This window comes from Lipotes vexillifer, unplaced genomic scaffold (assembly GCF_000442215.2).
Source record: "Lipotes vexillifer unplaced genomic scaffold, Lipotes_vexillifer_v1.1 scaffold437, whole genome shotgun sequence".
NCBI lineage: Eukaryota > Metazoa > Chordata > Mammalia > Artiodactyla > Lipotidae > Lipotes > Lipotes vexillifer.
Genome location: NW_006785990.1, coordinates 1,817,187 through 1,826,013, shown reverse-complemented (window position 1 = coordinate 1,826,013; position 8,827 = coordinate 1,817,187). Strand labels below are relative to the sequence as shown.

The following is an 8,827-nucleotide window of genomic DNA, read 5'->3' as shown; positions in this document are numbered from 1 at the left end:
CTCTTACCGGGCATTGAGCTTTGAGGGAGACACAGCTCAGGTGAGCACAGGGACCAAGGGCCAGGTGAGGAGGCTGGGGCTGACCCGGGGTGGGGCCCAGCCCAGGGCCCATAAGAAGTAGTTAGAGCAGGGGTGCCGTGTCCCCAGGCAGGGGGACCTGGGCCTGAGATCTGGTGGGAAACAGGGTCACTGCCTGGGCTGATGTCTACAATGGCTGCAGTGTGGCCTGGGGAGCCGGGATCTGCCAGAGTCGGGCGAATACAGCCCTGTCACCTGCTAATGCCCACACCCCTGCCAGCCTCCATCACATGGCACAGCCTCATGCCCAGCTTCTCCTGCAAGGGTGGCTGCCAGGAAACAAGAGGACAGGATAGAGTTTGTTGATATTTGGAAAAGAGCCATCTTTGTAAACCAAAAGGAGTTGGTGTGTTTTTCACATGGAGGCCACTCTCTTACTGTGCCGGGTGCTGCTCATTTGTCCTTGATTCTCCAACAAACATTTGCTGAGAGGCCAGTACTTGACAGGTGCTGGGGCAACAGATGTCATTTTTCTGCACCCAGGAGCTGCCAGACAAGGATGCAGACGGTGTTTTCTCTTCCTCGGAGCCAGAGGAGACATGTCAAATGTCATGCCCCACAGTGATTGTCCCTTGTGGGTGCCAAGGAGGCAGGATGAAACGAATGGAGGTGAGAAAGGCCCTTGGGAAGGAGTGATGACCCCAAGGCTGGGGAGCAGGAGGTGAGGGTGGCCAGTTCATGCACAGGTCTGGACCCATAAGGCATGGGAATGAGCTATGGGTACCGGACTACAGTCACTTGGTGCCAGAGAAAAGCCAAAGCCCTCCCGACCCTAGTGGTCCAGGGGAGGCCAAAAAGTACGAGGGCTTATGTTCCCATCACCACCAGGGTTTCCCCCTTGGGATGGGCCCAAGTTTCTGGATGTTGGTGGGTGGCCCCAAAGGGTGACTGCAGTGCTGTCTCAGGGAATTGGTGGGGACAGAGCCCTGACAGGCCATCTCAAGTCAGAGGGGACACCACCCCTCTAGAGGCAGCATCTATGCCTATAGCTTCCTCACAACCACATCTGGTTTTCAGGGAAAACTGGATACCTTGTGTGACTTTGTCCAGCGCTGCAACCAGATGTCATTGATGTGGTGTCCACCCAGGGACATGGTAAGCAGGGCACAGGGATGCTCCCCGTGGGCTGGGGTCTTGCTTTTGCCCTTGACAGTTGCCCCTGGGACTGTGGGTCAGAGAGCCCTCTCCGGGCATCTGCCAAGAGGAACGCCCAAGGCATGGAGACCTGGAGCTCATGAGCCTGCAGACGATTCTCAACATGGTGCCTGTGCATTTCCCCTGCGTCCTCGTCTCAAGGATGTCAGGACCTTTCTTCTCCAGAGCAATGCCCAGCAATTCCAATCTTAAGCGAAAAGGGCTGGAGAGCCCTATTGGACTCCCGTCCATCGTCCCTCCCCACTGCCTACCTGACCCTGTGGGACTGCTGGCTGCACCCCATCCATGAGACAGTCCTGGACTGCTCACTCAGCTGCAGGAGTGGTGGAGGACATGGTGACACCCCCTCCCCAATGTTGTCTGGTCAACACTGACTGGTTTTACCAGGTAGTAAAGATGCCCTCCTTGTGTCAGTGCCTGTGACAGTGGGGAGAAGCCCAATTTCTCCACTTGTCATCCTTGTTATTTAATAATAATAATGATAGATAATTTTATTGTGTCCTTTCTGTGGGTCAGTTGCTCAAGAATTTTACATGTTTTCACTGCTTTAATCCTAGTAACTGTACAGGTAGATACGACTATTATCCCAGCTTTACAAAGAGGGTACTGACCCACAGAGAGGCTGAGTGACTTGTCCCAGGTCACAACAGCTGGGAGGGGCAGAGCCAGACTTGAATTCTGAGCCTGGGCCCACCTTTCTCACTGGTCTGCCCTGCTTTTGGGTCAGCACTCATGGTCTCATGATGGTTACCCCCAAACTACCAGACTCTGCCCTCCTCAGGACCCTGGGGCCCAAGGAGGGCAGTGATTCGCCTGAAAATCATCTGCCTGGCCATTCCAAACTCAGACCCTTTGCACAGACCTGGCCAACCCTATAGTGACGGATGCGCTCACCACCTTCACTAAATCAGACAAACATTGGCTCTTGGTGGCTGGGCAGGTGGGCGTTTGGAAACTCTAGACAGGCCTGAAAGCCTCTGGACACTGCTGGTGACATACCTGAGGCATGCTCACACCCAGCAGAGACACTGTCTGGTGACAGTGGTGTCAGGGCTCCTTTGGCAGCTGGGCTCCCAGTTCCGGGTCTGAATCGAGCTCTGAGTCCCAGCCTTGATTGCACAGAAGCCCCATTTTCCACCTGATTCTCCTGGAGCCTCTCCCAGAACCAGCCCCTTTATAGTCATAAGAGCCCCACCCCAGCCTTATGCCCTGAACAGTGGAGACACCCACCCAGAGATGCTCACTCAGGATCAGGAGGGACAGAGCAAGACAGAGGGCTGAAGCAGAGGGAGACAAGAGACAAGAGGGTGGACAAAGGGAAGATGCCAGGTATGGCCTTCCTGCCCAGCAAGGTAAGGGCAGGGGCGCTGAGCACCTCTCTGAAATGGTCCCATTTCCAGGGCCACTCTTCGAAGCTCAGGTTGCGGAAGTGGCAGAGTGATGGATTAGGGGGCCTTATAGCTGCCCAGGGCTCTGCCAGGCCCCTGCAATGCCAGCTCTCGAGTCCGCCCAGTAGTCTGTGGCTCACAGTGACCTGTGTGCTCGCTGGAGGCAAAACTGAGGCCTGACACATCAGGGGAGTTGCCAGGAGCACCCAGAGAGTAAGTGGCAGCAGCCAGAGCTGCCTGAAATCAACCCTGCTCATCCTGAGAGGGGCTGGGAGCCGGTAACTGAGCCTGGTGGATGTGACCCCTCCCACTCCTCTGCCCCCATCCCATTTGACCTTGTCCCTCCCAACCTTAGTCCTGGAGACCTAGTGTTGTAGGATTTCTGTGGATACCCCAGGATTCCAGTAGGTGCAGGAGTGAGTCCTGATTCCTTTCTTGAAGGCCTCAGTGCTCTGGTCCCAGGCTTAAAGTTAATCTTGGTCTAAGTGACGGGGTGTCAGCTGGGATCTACAGTCTCTGCAGACCACAGTCGGCCCCCAACCCCAGCCCTGAGCATGCAGACGTAAGTCTTTCGTCTGCTCACTGCAGACCACCCCATGTTCTGCTCAGACAGAACCTTTCCCAGACCCTCTTCACCAGGCTGTGCTGGAAAACAGAAGCCGCAGGAGAGGGGGTTCCCAGCAGCACAGGTGCACAGCCTCTCTCTCCTCCTTCCAGTTCCCGATCCACAGGGAGGTTGTTTCCAAACTCCTCATCCTGGACTGGAATTGCAGTCAGGCCTGCGGATGTGAACGTGCTCAGAATGTGAACTGTGGAGTCTGGGGTTGAACTTGTAGGAGCTACTGCCTTCTAAAACCTCAGTCAGCTGCTCGTTGCAGTGAATCCAGATGTTTCTGCACTTCAGCACAATACAATGCAGAAAATTCTCAAAGGCTCAGTTTACCAAAAATCTCAGTGTTTTTGTAGCAGAAGCAGTCATTCTTGTTTACTGTAACCTTCTGTGAAATGACCGTGTCTCTCTGCCCCACCGCATTCTCATCCCCAGAGGAAGTTTTCTAATAATGGTCCCTTCCAGACCATCTCTCCCTACACACATATACAAAATGATGCAGCAGGACTCAGTTTAGTTTCTTAGTCTTGAGCCAAAGCCTGCCCGCAATCCAAGGTCCTGATTCTCTTCCTTCCTTGCCTTTTCCAGGGCAGCCCATTCAGTTCATGGAAATCAGTTCTCCTAGATCCGTCAGAAAAATCGGGTAAAAATGGGAAACCTTCCACTTCTCACTGAATGTGATGCTGACAGTGATACAACTGTCTCCAAGAGAGTGTGACCTGGGTGCCACCACCATGCAAGGCCCTTTACACAAGGATCTCATTCATTCTCCCAACAGCGGCCGTTTATACAGAGTAGGGATCGCCAGACACTGAGTACTTTACACAGGCTCACTCTTTTCATCCTCCCAACACTCTGCGGGGGAGGAAGCTGACGCCTGCGCAGTTGAGTCACCTGCCCAGCCGCATAGCATGAAGCAGTAAGACCAGTACCAACAGCTCAGGGCCCAGACCTCACCCTGTGCTTGGCTGCCTCTCTGTCCTGCCAGGTGATCACTCCTCTGCATTCTGAAGCTGAAGAAACCGAGGTTCTGATGTTTCATGATGGGCTCAATGGGACAGAGTTCTGGAGGGGTACAGCAGGGCTGTGAACAGAGCCCAGGGAGGCTCACTTCCAAGTCCAGGCTACGGCTCCTGTAACCTGCTATCACGGTGATAGGGAAACAACTGGAAAGTAATTCCTTCCTCTGTGCAGTGTGTTAGATGTGCAAACAATTATGAATGCTAATTTCTTATTTTCACACTGTGTTGCTTGCAGACCTCCTCTAAATATGAACACATAAATATTTACTGGAAACAATTGTCCTGGGTAAAGACCAGAGCTGCAGAGAGGCCATATGATGCATTCATGGCCAAGGAGCTCCTGAGTTCCTATCTTTTGACCCCACCCACAGAGGGAACACCAAGGCGTGTGTGATAAAGCTGGGGCAAGACTTGAGCCCTCCAGGAAGTCCCAAGTTGACAGATGTCCTTCAAGACAGTGACCTTTGTGAAAGTCCCAGATCATAACTTTGGGACAGTGATGGCAGCCTGCTCCTCCATGCTCGACAACCCTCACCCCCTACTCCTCACACACACACAGACCCTCTCACACACGTTCACACATACAGACACGCTCACATGTACACGTGCGCACACACTTCCCTCTGTAATAAGCAGGAAATCCAGAAATGGAACCAAAGCTCCAAAGCACTGGAGATTAAGGTCCAATCAACCATTTGCCAATGTCTTAAACATCCCTTCACTGTGGAGTCGCTGAGTTGATGTAAGAAGTAATTGGTCACTGGCTTAGATCTCTTCATTAATAGAAAACCAGAGGGGAGGGAGACCCTCACCCCCTTATGAACACACAACAGACTCAGGGGCTCTGCCACTACCCAGGGGCCTCCACCACCACCTGGAGCCACTCGCTTCTCTCCCTCAGCCCACGTACACGTCCCCCTGCAGCTCCCAGTGATGGGCTGCGGCTGAGGGAGAGGAGCCAGGCCTCAGCACAGGTGCCCTGCAGTCGTGCTTTGAGGAAATCAAAGGGGTCCTACAGCAGATGGTAGACACTAGGTCTAGAACAGTCTGTTCACGGTCTGGATAAATAAGCAGAAATAAAGGAGCTTAGAAATAAAAATAGAAGATCCCAGTCTATTCACAGTAGCAATAAAAGAACTTACCGCACGCAGGTGTGACAACGTGTGCTGACCTGTAATAAAAAGAAACCACAAAACTTTACTCTTTGCTATAAAAGAAGACTTGAAAATACAAAAACCTAGACCACAATGTCAGCTTTTCCCAAAAGAATTCATGGGCTTAATGCTGCTTTAGTGAAAATTGCAATGAATATTTTTAAGGAATTTGATCAAAATGATTCTAAAATTCACCTAAGTAAATGAACTGTTAAGAGTAGTTAAGGAATTTGGGGTGCAGTCCTAGGGCAGGAAGGGTGAAGGTCCTGCCAGTGAGGGAGACCCTGATGGTGGGCTTGAGAGAAGAGGGAACCAGCTCCAGTGCCCTGGGGGCTGTGTGGCCCAGGCGCTCCCAGACTGACTTGCGGGAGGGCAGAGGCGGCCTCAGAGGATACGTAGTCTGGATATGGGAAACGGAGAGGCAGGGAGGACAACCCTGGAGCAGAGGAGCACAGAGGGTGCAGCTGAGACAGGGACACTTTGGGTGCGTTGCAGGCGGTGTTGGCAATGGGCCAGGAGCCGGCGGTTGGGTGGCCTGGTGGGCCAGGCTGGGCACTGGGGCTGGATTCCCAGGTCGTGAGGAAGCACAGCTGAAGGTGTGAGTTGAGGAAGAGGAAGCCAGAGGAAGTTGATTCCGTGAGGCCTGGATTGGGGGGGGAAGGGAGGAGGGGAAGGGCCAGGTGACCAGGGGAGGGGAGACACTTGAGTCGGCCTAGGAAGGGAGCTGAGGGCCTGGACAGGCAGTGGGTGCAGAGCACGGAGGGGCAGCTGGAGACACTCGTGGCTCAGGACAGGGTTCGGGCAGAGTGGGCCCCGAGGCTGGGCCTGGGGACCTAGAAGCTGAAGAGGCCTGCAGAGTAGGAGGCAGGGGAGGTGAGCTTGGATGACACAGGACCCGCAGGAAGGTGGCAGGAGAGGGCAAGCCTGGGCCGTGCGTCTGGAAGGAAGAACGGCCAGCTGGGGGTGGAGATCAGAAAAGGGGAATTGCTGATAAATGATCAAAGACGTTGCTGTCTGCCAAGAGTTCAGGATCCCCTTCATAGTGGTTATTGTGGGTGGTTGGAAAAGAAGCATGTATTTCCTCGTATTTTCCTGCGTTGCTTAGGTTCTCTATAATGGGCAGGTACTACTTTTATAATCAGGAAAAGTAAAAATGTTTATCTGTAAAAGAGAAACTATTAACTTATTGAAGCCTAAGGTGATTTTACATAGAAAGTTGCTAGAAAGTGACATTTACCAAACTATCTCAGGCTTGTCATGCCGGGGAAAGTCAGTGTGAGAAATCCCTTCCCATCTCTGGGTCTGGTTCTGCTCTGCGCCAAGAGGTGCAGGTCCCAGAGCAGGGTGTATTTCCTGAAAGTTTCATCAGATCAGACATCGCTGTGGGTATGGAAGAGGACAAGGTCAGGCTCAAGGTGTCGAAGATTTGTCAAGAACATTCTTTCAAATTCAAGGGGGGTTAGGTGTTCTCTTTTCCTAATGTGGCTACATTACCAGGGAAAACCACGATCATTCTAAAGGGTTACTAAGGATTTTAAAACCTAGGGTGATGAAAATGACAGCCTCAGGAGCAGCAGGCAGCGTTCAGCGGCCTTTGGCACTCACAGGCGCTCAAGGTAATACTCCACGTGTGAATGGCAGGCTCACGGAAGCCTGAAGTCTGCACAGCACCTGGAGCACCTATAGGGACCAACAGGCCCAGACAGACCCAGCAGGGGGATCAGGGAACTCTGGGCAGCAGGAGAAGGGTGGGCTTGAGACAGAGGAGCTCGGCAGGCCCCAGAGGCCAGGGAAACCGCAACCTTCTGCTCCCAGTTCCAGTGGCTCCTAGTGACCTTCTCTCTCTTCTGTCCCCTGCAGGGGAAGTGCCTCAACTTCGCCCTAATGAAGCCCCACTGTGGGCAATTGCACTGCAGCCCTAAGGTCTGCCTTCAACCCAGCCGGGAGTGCTTCTCCGTCAACAGCTGCTGCTCACGGTGCCAATACCCCCCGCCCGTGTGCTCCAGGCTTCCCTCCAGGATGCAGCCGCTCATCTCTCCCCCTGCCCGGCCACGCTGCGGAGCCACGTTGTCACTCCAGCCCCCGTAGCCCAACCTCTAAAGCACCAAGAACCCAAGATTGTTAAGAGCCCTTTGTTTGTTGAATTAGACATATATACTGAGACTTGGTTTACAGTTGAAAGGCATTGGAAGTTGTTGCTGATCAGAGTTTGTTACCTGGTGAGACGTATCTATACTGCTCCTGCCAGGACAAAGCACCCCGGCATCCTGTGGATGTAGACATGATGAGTCCCACTCCCCAAAGCCTGGTCTTCATCTGTTACCAAGGGCTGGGACGCATGGGGTTTTAGTCAAATTCTGCTCTTTGAACAAAGCCCAAAACGTCTTTGAAACATGAATAGTGTCCTGTGTCTCCTTCCCTAATCTGACGCAGAGAGAAGTGCTTGAATTTCTCACCTCCTTCGCTCCGTGCTCCTGGTTTCCATTTTTTGGCTACCTCCATTGCGAATGTGTCTCAGAAAGAGACGAGGCCCTCTACAGTCACCAGCTGGAAGTGCATCTTCCAGAAATGCATCTTCTCTTTCCAGGTAAACCAACCGGTCCCTAGGCGCAGAGGAATTTTAGAGGAGTCTCTCCATTTCCATGAAGTTCCACCTCCCCTATTTGCCATCTGCCACCATAGAAGAAACCGTGCTCCCGACAGAGATGTTTTAGCATGCCGTGTCCTCCCCACCACGCAGGGGGTCTGTATGATACTCCAGTGCCATGCATACAGCCCACGGGAGCACTCAAGGAGGGGTCCCCTGGGGTTGGGGGCCTGGGGGCAATAACCAGGTGTCCCTAATCCGTATTGATAGTAAGTTGAACTACTCTCCACCCTCACTCCCATCTCCTTGAATGTTATATTTATGCCTTTCAGTTGAATTTCTGTAAGACAACTAGAGGCAAAAATATGTCAGGTTTGGGTTTTTCATCTGCACTGATTGAAGTGGATGGATAGTGATGACCATAACTTTCCCTGTGTTCAAAAAAAGAAAATGTACTCACAATACCAAGGAAAGTGTGTGAAACTTTTTTTTTTTTTAGACAGAAAGGGGGTTTAAATAATGTGAAATCCTATAGAGAGATTTTATCTCTTCCTTAGAAGTGGATTATTTTAGATTGTAACTGGTGAAAGCATTGTCCAGGCCTGGGAGGGTCAGGGACACTTTTCTGAAACTGGTTCTGTGCTCCCACATCATATCTATGTGTCTGTGTATACCTGTAAAATAGTACATACCCATCTCTGAGACTCTGTGACCCTAAATGGAGAAATGTATCTATGATTTAATAACGAGCCTAATGTGACCCTGGCTGAAATCCACATGTCTGTTTCTTAATGGATGTTGAGAGCCTTCTCATTTTTAGCCCATCACTCTTT

The 8,827-nt window shown here is 52.2% G+C and overlaps 1 protein-coding gene across 1 annotated transcript in view; it reads left to right on the top strand.

Annotated features, from left to right (window-relative positions):
- The first annotated feature begins 5,969 nt into the window (after positions 1-5,969).
- The window catches only part of LOC103070635 (annexin A8), a 28,212-nt gene continuing 25,354 nt past the window's right edge, over positions 5,970-8,827 (top strand). Inside the window, exon 1 of the mRNA XM_007458367.1 lies at positions 5,970-5,980. The gene's annotated coding sequence lies outside the window, so the exon portion shown is untranslated. The remainder of the gene's footprint in view (positions 5,981-8,827) is intronic.